The 18,818-nt window shown below is 41.6% G+C and overlaps 1 protein-coding gene across 5 annotated transcripts in view; it reads right to left on the bottom strand.

Moving 5' to 3' along the window:
- Positions 1-16,655, bottom strand: part of CDC42EP3 (CDC42 effector protein 3) — a 28,270-nt gene extending 11,615 nt beyond the window's left edge. The window contains exons 1-2 of one of the 5 annotated variants that reach the window (XM_062629547.1): positions 16,052-16,254; positions 7,810-7,913 (exon numbers count right to left, since the gene is read on the bottom strand). The gene's annotated coding sequence lies outside the window, so the exon portion shown is untranslated. Of the gene's footprint in view, positions 1-7,809; positions 7,914-15,980; positions 16,255-16,530 lie in introns of those variants that run through there. The other 4 variants (XM_062629549.1, XM_062629548.1, XM_062629546.1 and 1 more) reach the window with 4 other exon arrangements.
- Positions 16,656-18,818: the final 2,163 nt, after the last annotated feature.

Here is an 18,818-nt window from a genome sequence, read left to right as displayed (position 1 = left end):
ACAACGAGGTAGAGGTACAAAGCTACAGGAAAAACAGAAAGCTGCAGAGGACTTATTTGTTTTATTACATTAAAAGAAAAAAAAAAAAGAAAAAAAGCATGAATCCTCTGCTCAGCAGAGCAGTTCTGCCTCCTTCACAGAACTTTCAGTTTCAGGTCATCCAGATGAGATCAATGAGCATGGAGTTGGCGTAGATAGAAAAAGGGAAATTCTCCAGTGGATTACAAAAATCTTCAATTAATTTATTTTTTTTTTTGGCCCAACTCATGCCCTCTTTAAGGAATGGGGATGAAATGCAGTATGGTAACAAATTTTGTTATCTATATGCAATTCAAAGCAGATTGTCTATAAAACTAAAGTAACTGGTTTATCTCCCTTATCTGAAACAAAAGTGAAAAAATAGAAATTACACCTTCACTGTGAGTTTATACTATACTCCTCACAAAATAACTCCACTATTTGAAGGCACCATCAGAGGAGAAGCAAGAATCTGGAGGAATAAGTGATGATTGACAGACATGCCATATTCTGGCTCTGTTCTGCAGTATGTCAGCAACACTTGCAACATGCCCCAGCTGATAGGGGACGCATCAGCCTGGACAGCAGTGCTGGGCTCCCCACTTCCTCCTGAGAGCTCTCTGCCACAGACAGAGGTTCTGTTAACTTGGGTTGATTGTACTAAATAGATCAGACTTCTTTTTCTGGACTATAGCAAGTAGCATCAGAGTGCATTCACTCTTGTGCCAACAGCTGTATTCACATATTGCCCTTAAAACCAAGCACAGTTAATCAGTTTAATTTAAACAATATGCTCGACACTTGTACAGAGGTGTACTGTCTGAATACTCAGTGGCACAGCTGCAATTCAGCACTAAAGCTAGTTTACTGATTAGCAGCTGATGTGTCTTTCTATCTCTAAACCCCATGTATTTAATTAAACTGTCTGAATACTGCTGTCTCAAATCCCACTAAAGTTACCTTCTCAACACTCAGGGTTTTGCTTCACCCAGTGCTCAGCACCTATCTTCACATTACTACAGCCATATTTCAAAAGATAAATACAGCTCTAAGACACAGCTTAAGCCAAATTATGAGATGACAGCATCTGTATATAGAGAAGACTGGATCTCAAGCCTGCATGTGCAGACAACATGACAATAATTAAATGGGTTGGGGAAACACGCTTTATCCAATGAACCCAAACAGACCTAATGTACTGCAAGTCAAGTCCTGTCCTTTGCAGCTTTCTGGAAAAGCAGTCTGCAGACATTCACGTTCTCTCTGCACTCTGCAGGCGCTCCTGCTTAGAACTTTGCCTTGAGACTGCAAGAGAACATAAAGCCCTCTGTTTAAAGGTCAATATTTCAAAGTGCTCCAAAATGGACATTCTGTTTTCAGAAGTAGCATCAAGGGAGAGCATATTGGCGGCAAAAAGAAAACTTCCAGTAGGCAGTCTCATTAGGGTAATGTAATCATGACTCATGCTCCTCACCCATTTCCTGACTGGGGCTGTGCATGATCAAAAGAAAACCAGCCACAGTAATTCTGCTGCTCATTAACGTCAGCTAGCCTGAAAGGATTAGAGACTACCAGAAAACAAACTCATTGCAGAGTATGGTATTTAAAACCTGGTATATATTGACACTGACAAACACACTGGTGTAATACCATACTCAACCAAAACAACAACTTGCCTTTGTTGTGAGAAACAAGCTCCAACTTTTTATGATAAGTTCTTGTACCTGAACAAACCCTCCCAGACACCTTAAAACACTAAATCCTTGGCATATGTTGGGAGAGGGAGGGCATTACCCAATTGCTAGTTAGTATCTAAAGAAATTCAAGCTACATGGCCCTTTGGAAGAGGACCAGGGCAAACTCAGGCTGCTACAGAACAACTACTGCCTTCCCAGAAAGACTGTAAAAGAAACACAAACCAAAGCCTGAGCTAGGTCTAAGTAGCTGTCACCTTATAAGAAAGGCACTGCAAGAGATAGTTTCTCAGTGTTCATTCCCGTCAGGCAGCCCAAGTAAAGCGTGCACATAATGATGGCAAATTGGTGTTTATTTGTATAAAGAGTTCTTCAGCAGAAAACAAATTTCACATCTTTGTTGGGACCTTGGTCACATTTAATTTGTTCCAAAACACACATTAAGGAAAACCCCAAAATTAATCAGACATTTCAACAGAAACTAGGCTACATGTTAGGAAACACATGACAACACCTTTCTACACCTCTCTGAAGGCCTCAGGCCAAACAGAATGACTTAGGTTGGAAAGACCATTAAACCTCATCACAGCCAACTCTTTTCCCTCCTATCTCAACAGCACAGCCCTGCACTTGCAGGTCCCTTTTACTCCCTCTTTACAAATGCCAACTAACTGCTAAACATGCTCCTCAGCACCAGTCACTGTTTCTCTTATGCTGTTTCAGACAAGGGATCTCTCTCCATTTGATCTCCTGAAGTTGACCATTAAATGTATAATCCATTGCCAAATCCATTGTCCAAGACTGATCAGGAGTGGCACTCCACCCCCAGGATGTTGTGGACACCTACACCAGGTGTCTGAAAGCCAAATTCAACCCAAATTTAATGACAGCCTGCCTTTTTAGTAATGCCTCATCTTATTACATAGAAATCTCAGACATTTTGCCCCTCACATGATACAGAGTACTTGAAGACAGGTAAGAGAAGCAGCCACCTGCACAAGGCAAAAGTTACATTTAGGTCTGACTAAACCAACACCAGCTAAAAATACTGACCCTGTATTTTATCTAGGTTGCACTAAATACGTCAGAGTTGAGAGAAGCTAGCTTTGAAAAAAAACACACATATATCAAGGCCTTACATTGCATTGCGCACTTGCTGCTGGACTGTTACAACTCTGCTTGGTCATCACAAGTCTTATTTATACAGCTGTAACAGCACAGAAATGAGATGCAACAATTCCTTTGGGCATGGATGAACCTCCATCTTGACCAAGAACAAGCTCTTGCCACATAATGCAAATTGTTCTGGTATGGGAGACAATGGCATGCAGGTATAAAAATAAAAGAACAGAACTCGGGGACCTGTTTTCCTGTGTAAAGGGCGAATTTATTTACTTAATCCTTTAATAAAGATTATGCAAGTTAAGATGAACTTCTGCCTCTACAGAAGGCTATTTAAAGCAAATTTCTAATAGCTCTTGCAAGCTCCAGGGAGTCAGAATTCAAGTCACGGGAAGACTGATGTGTTGTTAGTGCGGTTTACCATCCTTCAGAAATTTAAGAAAAGGTAACCCATTGCATGGTACAGGACAGACAGCTGTAGTGTGACAAGAAACTGCTCAAACACTAGCGAATACCCACCCACCCCACCCAAAACCAAACAAAAAAAACCACCAACAACAAAAACACAACAGCTATGAAAAAACAAGCCAACCAAACAGCAACAACAACAACAAAAAAAACACCACCTACACAAAACCAACCCACAAACAAACCACCAAACCAGCAAACAAAACTAATGTAAGGATAGTCAAAATCCAAGCCACAACTCAGTGGCCAGGTATTCTTGATCTTCATGTGGGCAAGCAGAGCAGAACCTGAGATCAGTTTCTTTGTTCTGAGTGCAGATTCAAACCACATTCAGGAAAAAAAAAGAAATCCCCCATATAATACTGTAACAATGCAACATGATTTCATTAATTTAAGGCACAGTGCGGTGCTCTCTTCTCTTGTGAAAGTCCATGATGTTTCTTTTAACGGAGATAACCTCTGTAGAAACACAGGCAAGCAACACACTTCAGTTCCACAAGTTACTGAAGAGCACATGGCCAAAGAGGCAGTACACTCAAGAAATTTAAGAGGGAACTTGCATCAACATCTCAGTGTTGCTGCTTCAGTGATGGACAGGACGAAATGGTTGGACAATGTAAGGCCTCTTGCACAAACTCTCTGGATATGGCTCACATGGAAAGGAATAAAAGTATCATAACCAAAATAGTCTTAAACACAGTCCCATTAAAAAGTATGTAACTTCTAGAAGAATATTACCAAACTGACATTCCTTCTTTTTCTGTGTATGTGGGTGCTACCTGGGTTCAGCAGATGTATGCTCCTGGCTGCAGAAGCAGCAGAGCAGCATACTTGGGCTCCAAGGAAGCAGCCCAAAGAAATCCTTACTGGAGGAAATCATTAGATTTTCCACAAACAGCTACAAAGACCCATGTTAGAAATAGTTCATCAACACCCTTATTGCTGTAGTCTTATGCTTCTTAAATTAAACCATATCTCTTGGGGAAAGTGGGATTTTATCGTTTTTCTCTCAAAACACAGAACACTAAATACGAGTTATCCTACTATAATTAAAATTAAAGGTATACATTTTCTTAAACAAAAATCCCACCACAGGCACTGCTGTTAAACTCTTGCCATTCCTGAAAAGACCATAATCCATTCACTTTACAGCAGGAAAGTGGGAAGGCAGAGGCAATTTAGCAGGGGAAGAAAGGCTCCCAAAACAACGAAAAGAAAGAAAATTTGCACCTGGTCAGTAAACCAAAACTCTCCAAACACAGCACATTAGCAGCTTGCAGTAGAACAGTTAACTTTTAATAGTCACCAGGTTAGTAGCTGCTGCTGAAGAAAGTTCACACCTCCCATAGTGAGTGTTTCAGACCTGCCTGAAACAAGGCAGGAAGTTTCACCCACGGTGCCAACATAGGCTTAAAGAGAATCACATCTTAAAGTGAAATCTCAATTTTAAACCCAAAAATGTTGTGAATACCTGAAAAATCCAGAGTGACCTTTCATCTGCCTTGCATGTGACCATCGCATTCCCCATGACTTAAGTATCCAGCAAGACGAATGGAGTGCTGCTTTAGAACCTGATTAAGCCTAATGAAACTCCCTTCACATCTCTTGCTAGTAATTTTTCTTATGCAGGAAAAGATACAGGTTTTTTTTTCTTACATGTTTTTCCAGACACCAAAATGTTCTTTTAGGGCGTTCCATTAAAAGGCTGTCAGTTACTGAAGTACCTGGAAATAGCCATTTGTTCCTTGGTCAAGCAAGAATGAAACAAAATTAACATGTTGACACACCCTAGCAGTTGACAGCTCCTGATGACGCTTTCCCCATAGATTAAAAAACAACCAAGATTAACTGTTTGTGAGTCAGTCACTTTTTGAGCCATGTAGGCCATCTCTCTCTTCCTCCAGTGGTTAAATCAGTGTAATTACTGGACACTAACTACGGAGAATCAGATCAGGACTCTTGCTTTACTAAACAGATAACAGAACTGGTACATCTGCAATAGAGGGATAGGTTTGTACAGCATCTAATATACACAGCTCCTCTTCTGCTCAGTACATCCACTCAAAACCAAAGGAATATTCCTTTTTCCTGTCATGGGATATCAGAATAGATAAATTATGACTTCTTATGTACCAGTTTAATATTTCTGTTTGCATGACATAAAAGGCAGCATCACTCCCAAGTTATACTGATGTTACAAACAGAAGTTGTGGCACCTTTTTCCATGGGCTGCCTAGGACTTGTGTGAGCTTTGTGCTCAACAGAAGGACTTTTAACCTGTATTGCCAGTGGGGTGCTTTTAAACTGCCTTTAATTCATCAGTTTCAGTTGGAGAATTACCCTAACATGACCTCATTACAAGACTGGGAATCAGGGGGAGGAGTGGAAATTTAACAGGTAGATAACAAAAATTAAGAGAGTGATCTTGATTACCTGTGTGCTGGATTTGGCTGGGATAAAGTCAATTTTCTTTCTAGTAGCTGGTACAGTGCTGTATTTTAGACTTAGTCGGAGAATAATAGGGATAACACACCAATGTTTCAGTTGTTGCTAAGCAGGGTTTACCCTAAGTCAAAGACCTTTCAGCTTCACACTACCCCACCAGTGAGAAGGGCAGAGGGTACAAGAAGCTGGGAGGAGACACAGCCAGGACAGCTGTCCCCAGCCAAAGGGATATTCCATACCCTAAAACATCATGCTCAATATATAAACTAAGGGGAGAGCTGGCCAGGCACAACTGCTCAGAACTGACTGGGAATTGGTCAGCAGGTGGTGAGCAAATTGCATTATGAATCACTTGTTTTGTATGTTTTAATTCTTTTATTACTGTTATTTTCACTTCCTTTCCTGTCCTATTAAACTATCTTTATCTCAACCCACAAAATTTCACCTATTCTTTTCAATTCTCTCCCCCATCCTACAGGGTGTGTTGTGTTTAGCTCCCTGCCAGGTTAAACCACAATAAGGAGATATCTGCATATCAACAAACTACTCTGGCTACTATTAAAATTCAATTAATGCATCCAAGATTAGAATTTGAGACTAAATCACATAGGCCTCACTTCTAAAACATAAGACTGTTCTCAGAAACTGCTGAACTTCATCCTCTTGTGCTGTAGTCACAAGGGGTTAACTGCAATTCCCTGCTGCATAAGAAGGTACTGATAAGGGAAAGCGAAGGACCAGTTATTTTGTATTTGGCCACCACCATGTCCAGCCCTGGTAGCCACAATTCTGGGAAGATGCTACTAAACAAAAGGTTTCAGAAGAACCATAAGACTGATCCTATCACTTATGTTTGCTAGACTGAAGGTAGGCAAAGCAAGGGAAAGAAAGAAAATGCACGAGGGAGAACAACTTACCAAGGCTTGTGGTGGATTCTCTATTATTTGGATTTTTATTAAACAATAATAAAAAAAAAAAACTAAAAACTGTCCATTGGCCAATTCAAATAATTCAGGCAGAGCCAGGAATTATACCAATACAGAACTGGGCAGGATTCAAGAAAGGCCTATAACTTGTCACAGATAGGTTCCCAATGGTCTGTTCTAGCTTTTATCATTCAAGATAAATGAACAGTATTTTCCCCTAAATACGTGACATTTCTCCAAAGAATTAAAGATTTTGAAAAGCATTTTTATCTAGGCAGAGTCTAAATTTCTAGAGCCTTTCTGTCCACAGATTATGTTTTCTTGGCCGTCAAGATGATCATGAAGGGTGAAAGGGCAAATCTCCTGGAAGTTATCAAAATAGAGCTCTCATCCAAACTGTTGTGTTTGGAAAGTTCTTGTCTTTCAGCGCAAAATAGGAAAAAAAAAAAGTAGATATCTATGTTTGACAGTACTTCAAATCCTGCATGGAAAACTGAATAAATTCTTTCCTGTCAAGTTGCCATGAGCAGTTTGAGATCTGCAAGCTTTACAAGCTGTTTCTTATCTGACGCTGTGCAAGCAGAAGGGCACACATTTCACAGCAACCTAGCCTATTCACAATAAAAACTAAACATTTTAAAGTACAACTTTCCAACAAGGGTATCTGAAGTCCATGACTGAGCAGAATCCACTGTCCAACTTCAGATACTCAGTTTTGAAGAAAAACACATTGAAAAAACAGGATATGTGGCTTCATTCACTTTTACTTAAAAGAAATGGAGATAGCTCTTTAATTTGACAATACTCTACGATTTCTTTTCAAGCCACATCTCCTATACATTGTTACTGCTGTAAAACTTGACTTTGGGACTACGTTTGTACTTTGAGGATATTAACCCAAGAACTACAAACTTTGAAATTCAGAAAGCCCAGCGACTAATGACAGCTACCTCACCAAATGGACTGAAAGAACACGCTGAATCAGAGTACCTGGAGAAGTACTATTTCAGACAAGGACCTCCAATTTACAGGCACACACACAGAGACAGCTGCTTCTACTTCCACAGATACCACACTGTTTATAGAGAGGAAACACACCATTTCTTAAATAATGCCTTTTTAACATGTCCACCTACCCTTCAGATGTCTTGGAAGCTTCTGTTCTAAAGCTCATTTTCAGAGTTTTATAAACATCAGACTGCATTCAAGCCAACATTTTCTACCCTTCATCTGCAGCAATCTGTAAATGCTTGTGTATTGGGAGGATTAGAAAGAGGTGGGAGAATTTTAACTGAGGCTGTTAAAACTGTTTAATGAGACAAAACAAAAATATGTATTTTTGCTCTCTTGCTCTAATGTAATGTCCTTTACTCCTATGCATACAGCATCCATCAAAATCCACAGCCTTGCTAAAACATTCTGGCACTGTTGTACTTTTAAAGCTAGTCCTGACATTCAAACTTGGATCTGGGAATGTGTCTTTTCCTGTCACTGTGAATTACCAGGACAGTCAATTTTAAGGTATTACATTATTTTTGCAAGCTTCAGTAGTTCAGCGTCTGCCACCGAAAGGCTTCCAAAATCCCCTGTCTATTAAAAATACCACCCCTCCTGCTCACATTGCTCTATCTCACAAACAACTCAGCAGGAAGGAATAACCACCAACCCAAATCCAGAGGAAGAACAGAACCTCTGCATAATAACTAGTTGAGTGGAACCAGGAGAAGGACAATGGGAGAAGGGATTGATGTGAGGATCCATGGGAGAAAGACACATAAAAAGGCTTGATGCAGGAAAAATAGCTGGAATTTAGCAACAGAAGTTAATATCATGTTTAGATCGCTCATTTAGGCATTGAAGCCTGCTTCTTATAGATTCTTTGGGTTTATGCAGATTATATGTTTGTATTTTCAGAGATCACTTAAATGCATTTAAAGATTTACATTTCAATGGATATACTGTTCTTGCCAAAGGCAGTGTCACAAAGTTTACAACTTCTCTGTAGTTGCTTCATTAGATGCTACTCCTGTCTTTTCCTTCTACATGGCTGTCAGCGCATATCCCAGCAATCCAACTGTTACACCATGACACAAAATAACTTATTTATAATGTATATTCCTCTGCCAAAGCAGAGACACCCTTATAGTCTCAAGGTAAAATACCTACTGCAGCTAAAAGTGGAATTAATTTTAAGACAAAAATCTAAAACCTGTCTGCAGCATAAGCTACTTGATTGTTCATCACTTCCATTTGGAGAGGCAGGTTTTATTTTTGCCCTCACAAATTCCTTTAGGAACTCCTACAGATTCCTAACCTACTTGAGCTCTTGCTGTTGTAACTTTTCTTCTTTGGGACTAGAAATATGTATTTTTAAGAAAGCTGTACAGCCCACTGCCATAAAATGGATGGCTTTGCTGGTTTTGCTGTTGACCTTAGTAGATCTTATCTAAAAGACTCTGGAGACTGAGATGGGTATTCATCATGCCTGAGGGTGCATACAGACAAAACCAGAACTATACAGCCTCCCTCCCTACTAATATCGTGTAAGTGGGGAAGTAGCATACAGCAACAGAGCGGCTGCCATACAAATTACTGGTTTGCTCAGTCCATTATCTTGCTCCTAACAATAGCATTTTCTATTCAGTTAGTTCCTCTGTACCATTAATTACTTTGCATATCATTAATAAGGAACAAGTTAGAGCAGATATGATAACATTAACAATCCCGTCTTTTCATTTAAGGTTTTCTTCAAACTGACTAGATTTTCTAATTTATTTCTAGGCAAGATAACCAAACTGTACAATGTGTTACTGTAAATTTATATTATTGTAGCATCAGAAGCCCTAATCACAAGCCAGGTATCTGATATATTAGGAATTATGCATACATAAAATGCCAACCACAAAATCTCATTAAAGACTGTTCTCCAGTTTTTGCATCTTTGGAAGCAGGGAATACTGTTAACTTTGCAACAGAATTGTAACTGCTGTGAGCATCACCTCCTTTCTATTTCACCTTTCCACTGCAAGTGTCTGGGCTGAAGCAAAATACAATTCCAAATGCCATATATACAGCCTATGTGTGGACACTGCTCCATTCTTTACCTCCATATTCCCATCTGGTTTTAAAATCCAAATAGAAAAGAACCCTGGGTACACTGCACCTTACCCTCTTATGAACTGTGGCTACTCTTCCAAGCTTATCTCCTAGAGAACCATGAGCAAGCAAAGAACCAGCTTAGACTTGACGAAGAGCAGTAATCTTTTCAATCTGGAGCAGGAACATGTGAGCTGCATCTGACATGCAGGACAATCAATGGCACTATTCTTCCCTTACCCGTCTTTCACTCACCATGTAGCTCTCTTACTGTTCATGTCTTCCTTAAATTGAGTTAACCCCTAACATAGATGCATAGGAGCCATGTATCCTTAAAAGGGAAACACCAATGACTGCACAGCTTTTAGTATCAGAGATGCTTTTGGTTTTATTCTTTGTGGTTACAGAAATGTGTACCCTCAAAGCACCAATAAATGCTTCAAATGACAAGGAGCCTGTAAAATTAAAATTGATGAAGTTATCATTTGAAATCTGAACATTAGGAAGACTGGCCATTTCCCAGAGATAAAATTTTAACCAAACCTAAACTGTGCTTTAATTCTCAAAAGACAGTTTATCAAATAATCCAAAAAATGAAGAGTGAAAAGTAATACGGATGACCATTCCCCAGCAGAAATCATCATTAAAAGCAGTGGCAAGACTGCCTGAAGAAGATGCTGCTCCTTAGCGGTGGTCTGTCACATCAAAGACAGGATATTTATGGAGTGCATCTCAAGAACCGAAAAGGGGAGAGAAAAAACAAACCAAAACACTCGCCTAATGCTCCACCACATCTTGAACTAATCTTTGCCTGAGTTTCAGATCTAATTTAACTAATTTCATGAATAAACAGAATTAAAGTAAAAATCAAAGTATACATTGAATAATATTAACTGAGGCAAAAAAAAAGGTAACGTTAGAGGTTTCTAGAAAATACTTAAATCTTCATAGAAATAATTTATGTAAAGACACACAATTTAGGCTTTACTTAACTAGAACTGGAGATATATACAGAAGGAAGGAAGAATTTAACTTGGTTTTGATTGCAGGATCAATTTAGAAGGTTAGATTTTGTAAGTTCTGGAACAATGAGGAGCATGCAAAAATTGCTCTGGTATCACAAGGATTTTTTTTTTCTTTTTACGGTTCTAAATTACCTAAGTATTGATTTTGGTAAAATTAAACAGCTTTCTAATGAGAAGAATCCATTAGTGCTGTCAGAATCTTAATGATGATAGAAATAAAATACAGGAATAAAAAAAAAAAGCAAGAAAGAAAATTGAGGGAGGGGAGGTTCTCCAGCAACATTGGCATCTTGTTCCTGTACATCACTTGGTACTAGTGCACTACTCAAGCACTAGAAAAAGCAAACAAACAAAAAAAACTCTCTATGACATGAGCTGACCCAGTCATATAGTGGGAGAAAACCATCTTCTGAGAGGTCAGTAAGGAGCTTTTCTGGAATAGGAGAAACAACGGAATTGCTTATCAAAGCAACAAGATCCATCAGTCTTCTTCACTAAAGACTTAAGCCTCAAGTCGTGTCTACCCATCTCAGTCCTGCCTCTTCTTTGTTTCCTGCTTAAGATTTGAAACAATATTACTCATACTCTTACAGGTATCAGGGTTTCTCCTTGCAAAGATCATGACAGAGAACTCTTGCCAACTAGAAAGCTAGTTTCACAACCTCTTTGGAGAAATGTTTCATAGATGCTGACTGTGGTGGCAGCAAAAGCACCTTTGATCTTCCTTGCAGAGCATCACTGAGAATTCTGAACCCCATCATTAGAAATATCATATGCAGAAGAATCAGGTTGCAGAGTCCAAGAATGCAAAATTAGGAAATCCCATGATTATATCGCTTGTGCAACCACTGTTTGGTCACTTTACCATCTGCACTAGAGTGTTGCCCAGTGCTACCGGAAGGACCATGACAGAGCAGGATCTTCAGCTTTAGCCCAGGATTTCAAACAGATACTCTTTTTGTTACTTCTCACTTCATTCACCTCACACACTGTTTGAGGCAAGAGAGCTGTGAGAAATAATGTGACCCTAACGCACCTATATATGCATCACCATTTTCTACAGGCATTTTCCAACTTATGGATACTTGCTTTTGCCAACATAACAGGCTTTAGGTTTTTGGGTTTGCTTGACTTTACTGTTGTATTGTACAGACTTTTTAAAAAGTCAACTAAAAAGAAAACCCCACCAAATCTATCTTCTCAGATTAACAGTTTACTTTTAGTTACTATTTTCATGGTAGTTTCTAATATTCCAATATGAAAAAAACATTCAGAATGAAGAATTAACACCCATTTCCTTTGTTTAAGGCAAAACATGAATATTCAGAAAAACATAAAATTTTTAGGGCAAACTGGTGAGAACCAGGCTTGAAACATCTGGTATTGGAAAGCAAAGACTTGAACAGCTGTTTATTTTTAGAATGTTCTCTACAGATGATTAAAAAAAAAACAACTATCAAATAGATCTAAACAAGTTTGCAGACCTGACCAAGCAGGTCATACCTAGTTTCAGTGACCGCAGCTTGTCATCAGCACTTGTATCTCTACAGAAGGTCAGCTGCTGTTTACACATAACCGCTGAAAAGTTCACTTAGCTCATTCAGAATGAGCCCCAGCACAATAACTCACTATATCAGCCCATTTATTTTCTTATCTAGCTTGTTCCCTGTTGACCTTTATGACAGAAATCAAAGCAGTGTATCAGAGGCAGTGAGCTTCTTCCATTATTCAGCACAAGTAAACAACATTAACACAACATTTACATAGTTAAGATGCATCTTGTCCCACACATAGTGAGGGTTGATACTCTTCATGTGGCTCCCTGGCATTCAGGAGATACTAGTCATCAAGTTTTAAGATTACTGCGTAACTCACGTAATTTCAAAGATAACAGTATTTCAAATTACTTTTGCTAAACACACATTTCAATAAAATAGTCTCACATAAAAAGCTACTGCGGACATGAAGATACAATTTCAGTATTCAACTATTGTTTACTCATTTTCAGAGCTTTAGGTATTAAAATGTGCTACACCAGCATATGCTCAGCCTGTAAATGGCTTCTCTCCCCCCTTCAAGAAAACAAAACACAACCAAAAAGGAGTAAAACAGATTTAACAGTTCAGTAACCTCTCAGAAATAAAAACTCACAGTTGTGTACAAAAATTAACAACTGTGCTCTTGTGGACTTAACTAGTGGCAGAACTGTAAGACAAACCTGACTCGTGAAAATGAAACCCAAGTAAAGGTATAAATATATCTTGCCACCCTGGTCAAGTCTCTATTTGTAGTGATCTCATTTTTATCTTGGCAGTGTGTTTTCTGACGCTTTACTGCATCTTAATTTAACCCGTAAACAATGAGGAACCTAGTCTTCTTGTCAGTCAGCTCTAGCTGTTCCTGTTCTACTCATCTCCCCAGCAGTCATTAGGCTGGATCAATAACTTTGATTGATAACATTATGAATGTAAATACAGAACATTATAAAATATCATAAGCAATGCTCACCTTCATGACTGTCATCCAAAAAATCTTTCTTATTTAATATGGCACTAGAAGTAGACCTCTTCTTCAGCCTGAACTTCACTTGAGCTTGTACTCTGTAGCTTGTACTCATTCTGCCATCCTGCTTCAGACAAAACCCTCCCCTATATAAATGGTGCTTCAAATCTGCTGTCACTGCTCTATCCAGACACAGCCATTAGCACCAGTTAAGCTGCTTCCATTGGCTACCAACTAGTCTGCTTTGCAATGAGAGGAAATCTTTTAGAAAGAGCCCTCCATGCAACACCTGAATACAATTCTCCCCACATCCCCATTTAAGTTTAGACTTGAGTTTATTTAGGAAATTCACTTTGCTGTCACACAAAAACCAAACAAACCACCCACCCAGAGATACGCCTTCACTGACTGCTGCCCCTGTAAGTGTTGTACCCATAGGGATACCGTATCTTTACGGCATGGTGCCTGTTAGGCACTGACCACCCAACTAGCTCAGTTTTACTGCTGTGGGAGGGAGAGGCAGCCTGTTCTCCCCAGTATGGTTCAGATTGTGAGAAATATATTTACTTTGCCTTAATCATGCAGGAAAGTGAAAGCCTATAGTGTTTTACATCATTATGAAAGGCCAAAATGGGCACCAGGTGACATGATCCACATTCTGTCAACGAGGGTGAGCAAGAAGAGGAAGAGCTGGTCAGAGAGCGTCACTGAGCCCCCTTGGCCACAGCCTCACTGGCAAGAGGTGATGAATTTGATGCAAATTCTGCATGGAGAGGGAAATTTGTTTTTAAATGCCAATTCCCTCCTACCCTGAACTATTTCTCAAGACCTGGGCAAAGAACCAGAATTTCTTCTATAAGAAGTCATGGTACTTATAAGACTATAAACCAAAGCAGCATACCTAATTACAAAAAGCTGAGAGCAAAACATGTTTTGCCATGAACCATGGCTTTCTTTGGTTACAGGAAAGCTGATATAAGTGCTTTGAAAGAGATTTAGATGTCTCTTTGAAGTCAATGTAACATGTAGCCACAGCAAACGGGACGGTGCAGAGCCACGCTGCCGCAGGGAAAGTGTGCCTCTGGGCTGCCTCTTAGGCGATATCCATCTCTTTCCTTTCCAAAATGCACCCAGGCCACCTCCTGATGATCCTGGCTGGCTCTCCAGAACACAGAAGAGAGGCAGAACCACCGAAGTAGTTTCTGCAGCCTGATTTCACTTCTATGGATGCACAAGGTGCTTCTGAGAGAAGAGTCACTGTGATTATCTTCACTCTAAGGAGGAGATAGGCTCCATTGTTTCCTTCCCAGATCCCATTGGCTAATGCTGAGGCCAGGAAAAATAATTCCTTTCAGTACTATCCTACCAAAAAAACCTGCTCGGCTCCTCTCCTCTGCATGCTGTAATAAAAAACAAACGTTCAAAGCAAGGAGTGCCTTGACCATAGGAGCTTTCACTTACTTTTCTGAAAGCCTCTGCTGAAAGGCTATTCTTAACATGCCATAGAGCTAAAGTAAATCTTAATGCTAACGCTAAAAATGGCTGGACCCTTTTCAGTACAAGGCATTTTAAAAATAAATCCTTGCACCACTAATCACCTGCTGATACATGCTTTTATGTTTAGCCAGCTGCTGAGATGCCACATCTGTCACTTCTTGCTTCCAGAAATGCACTTTCCTTTTCTGTCGGGAAGGAGAAAATTCTGCTCCTGGAAATACGCAGAGTATCATGATGCCTTTTTTGGTATCTCTGTCATTCCTCTAAACATCCGAGCCACGGCACATGGATTGCAAGATTTCTGGTACTGTACATCTTCAGAATTGTTCAGCTTTAGATTTTTATACCTTCAACCCTCCGAGTTTTAATCCCTACACTTTGCTGGACAATGTTATACACTTATAACGTATATGAAGCTAGAAATCATGATCGATGCCTGAGTAATTTCACTCCCAGGAGCTCTCCTTCCCTCCCCCCCCCCCCATTTTTTTTTAAGGAATAGTAAGAGATCAGGATCATATTTGTTACATTAAACACTTCATAATAAGCCCTCTTCCTATTTTTAAAACATAACAACAATCTCCAATGACGCAAGTCCTAAATTAATTACTTCCTCTATTTCGGTCTCTTTGCAATTTCAACTGAATCAAGTCCCTTATTACAGTACCGCCCGCGTTTCTTCATCAGCAACCCCATCCATACCAATTCTTGCTTCACTTCCCGACTTGAACTCTTTGTTCCACCACCAGCATCACACCGGGTCCCTGACTCTCCCCGCCGCGGGCTTGCCCCAGCCCCGCCGCACGGTTATATCCAACCCCACGCAGAAAGGGTCGGCTAAAAGGGACATCCCGCACAAAAAAAAAAAAAAAACCGTGCCTGTGCTGTTTCGGGGCGTTGCAGGCACGCCTCCAAGACGAGGTTATGTCAGAATAATACTGGGAAGAAAATTTAAACCGATTATAGAGGCGAATTTCAGCTCGGAATTTCAGCGATGTAGAAACACCCTGACACAGTCTTAGCAATGCGGCTCCGGCATAACACCCCCCAAGGAGCCAAACACGAGAATTAAGGGATACTCTCCTTGGACACCCTGAAACGCCTCTCTCCCTGCCGGCCGCCTCCTTGTCCCCTGCGCGGACACGGTGCGACCCCGCTGCCCCTCCGCAGGGGAAGACCGGCTGTACCGGCTTCTCGCCGGGCCGCGGCCGCGCAGCCAGCCTGCCCCGCTCCGCGTACACGCCGCTCCCTGACTTACGGCGCTGCTGACTGCTCCCCAGCGCTCCTCCTTCCCAACCTCCTTCCCTCGCTGCCTCCCTCCGCCAGTGCAGAGCCGGGAGGGCAGCGGGGCCGCCCCTCCGCGTCCCGGGTAGAGCGCGGCACCTGCGAGAGCCTGTCAGTGCGCTGCAGCGCCCCGTGTGCCGGGGGCTGCGAGCGGGAGCCGCGGGGAGGCGGTGCTGCCGGCGGCGGGGCTGCGGGCGGGGAGGCGGCTGCAGGGAAATCCTGGCTCCGCGGAGCGCCGCCCGGGAGGCGAGGAGCAGCCGCAGTAACAATAAGGGGCTTTCCTCTCCTTTCCCTTTTTTTTTTTAGGAGCCAATTGCTTACCCACCCCGGCAGGGTGCCTTGAAAGCCCTCGGGTGGGCAGTCGTGTCCCCCCCCCCCTTCTCCCTACCACGGCCATCTCGGAAAGGTGCTTAAAAGCTGACGGTTCTTCACACAAGTTCTCTCGCCCCTCACCTCTTCGACACCCCGGTCGGCTAAGGGTGCGGCTTTCAGCCCGTTGGCCGCAGCACCGCCGGCACCCTCGCTCGCTCGCTCGCTCGGCCTTTCCTCTCGTCTTGGCGCGATTTTAAGGAGCGCTCGGGCTTTCGCGACTCTGCGCTCTGCAGGTAATCGGCAAACGCTGAGAGACGACGGGGCGCAGGGGCGTCTCCTCCCGCCCCGTGGCGGGGCTGGAGGAGCTGCGCGGAGCATCCGCACCGCCTGCCGGGGCCAAGAGCCTTTTAAAGACGGATTTAAGGGCACCTGCCCATCTGTTTTACACAAATGAAACTGCCTTGCCCAGAACCGGAAAGGGTTAGACTAGCTGTGGGCAGTCCATCACGTTACTGATTAGGAAGCCCATAAATACGGAGCTGATGTTAAATTTTTTACAAGTTCCCTGGTTAATCCCCACGGAGACACCGATATTGTTTCACTTCTCCCAGTGACATCCTCCCAGAGGTTTGTGTTGGCAGGTATCTGAACTCAACACTCCTTGTCTGACAGTTTTACGAAAGGGTCATTTTTCAAAATGTTACATTTGGCACTGCCATACGGGCACTGCATATGCACTGAAATAGTAAGTGTGGTACATACTTTACCCAGGCTACAGTATTTTTATAAATATTTGCATAATTTTCATTACGTATGGTATTTTTAAACCGGCGTAAACAGTGGATGCAGTGTAGATGTAGACTTAAAGTATGTTTGCATACCCACATCTGGGTGAGAGAATTTTCCCTTTTGCTTTCTTTGCATTGTTAGCATTGGAGCACTCTAAAGCCAAAGCACTTTACCCCAGGGTAATTATATTTTCTTTTCTGTAAATGCAGTTCCCAAGTTCAGAGAGCATTTTCATCTCGAGGTATTGAGGCTGTAATATTCAACATGCCCGCAGACTGCTTTGCTCTTCCACATAAAAATTCCTCTGGGCAGGAAACATCTGACCATCCACAGCAGTTTATGGAATCATCGAATTCTCATCATAGGTTGGAAAAGACCTTTGAGTTCATCAACTCCAACTGTTCCCCAAGAACAGTTATAGGACAAGGGGTAATGGATTTCAACTGAAAGAAGGGAGACTTAGATTAGACACTAGGAAGAAATTCTTTATTGTGAGAGTGGTGAGGCACTGGAACAGGTTGCCCAGAAAAGCAGTGGCTGTTCGATCCCTGACAGTGTTCAAGGTAAGGTTGGAAGTGGCTTGAAACAACCTGGTTTAGTGGAAGGTGTCCATGCCCATAGCAGGGGTGCTGGAACTAGGTGGTCTTTAAGGTCCCTTCTAACCCTAACTATTCTATGATTCTATGGCTGCCAAATCCAGTACTAAACCATGCCTCTAAGGGCTGCCTCTACATAGTTTTTGAACACTTTCAGGGGATGGTGATTCCACCACTTCCCTGGGCAGCCTGTTCCAATATGCAATCACCCTTTTGGTGAAGAAATTTTTCCTAATATCCAGTCTAAACCTCCCCTGGTGCAGCTTGAGGTTCTTGTATCTTGTCCTATCACCTGTTACTTGGGAGAAGAGACCAGCTGCCTCCTTGCTCTATCTTCCTTTCAGGTAGTCTGAAATCAAACTTATGCAGAAAATACTGCCCTTTCACGCAAAATTTCCCACTGCTGAAGTAATTTCAATTGTATGAAAATCCTTTTAGCCATTTGATTTACATAACGTGATTAAAAAACCCCAAAACAAAACAAACTCAACAGCAAACCAAGCCCTCCATAGATCAGTTGAACGGCTGAGGGTGAAGAGCTCCATGCAACCGGTACATCCCTGTGCCCGGTGCGTGGCGCCTGGCTCCGTGCAAGCACTGCCTGAGCAGATGGTTGGAGGGTGCTGCCCAGGGGAGTGGGGTGGCTCTACTCTGGCTTCTGACAGCACTGAACACATGATGGCCACAGACTGCACAGTTCCAGTAATTCTTAATTGCTATTGCAGAAGCCAAAGTAAATTTGAGAGCAGCCCAGTTTATGCAAAAGAACAGAGCAAAGAGCTATTATAAAGTTTGTGTAAGCAAAAGAAAAAAAGAATTCTGTAATAAATCCTGGCTTCTTTGGATACATTTCCAGCTTTGCAATTATTCAATTATTTATCTGGCGTGAAAGCACTCCATGCTACCTTTAATCTACCAAGTCTACTTTGGAGACTACTTTCTCATTTAGGGACCTAATTTAAGTGGCTTAAAACCTTTTAAAAGGGACACTCGAGGGATGACCTTGCTCATACTTCTTTTTAGTTCAGAAAAGACATGTGTGTG

This window comes from Pezoporus occidentalis, unplaced genomic scaffold (assembly GCF_034315485.1).
Source record: "Pezoporus occidentalis ecotype Australia unplaced genomic scaffold, CSIRO_AGI_Poc_V1 ctg34, whole genome shotgun sequence".
In the NCBI taxonomy this organism is placed as follows: Eukaryota; Metazoa; Chordata; class Aves; order Psittaciformes; family Psittacidae; genus Pezoporus; species Pezoporus occidentalis.
The sequence above is the reverse complement of the archived record's forward strand: the minus strand, read 5'-3'. Positions and strand labels throughout refer to the sequence as shown.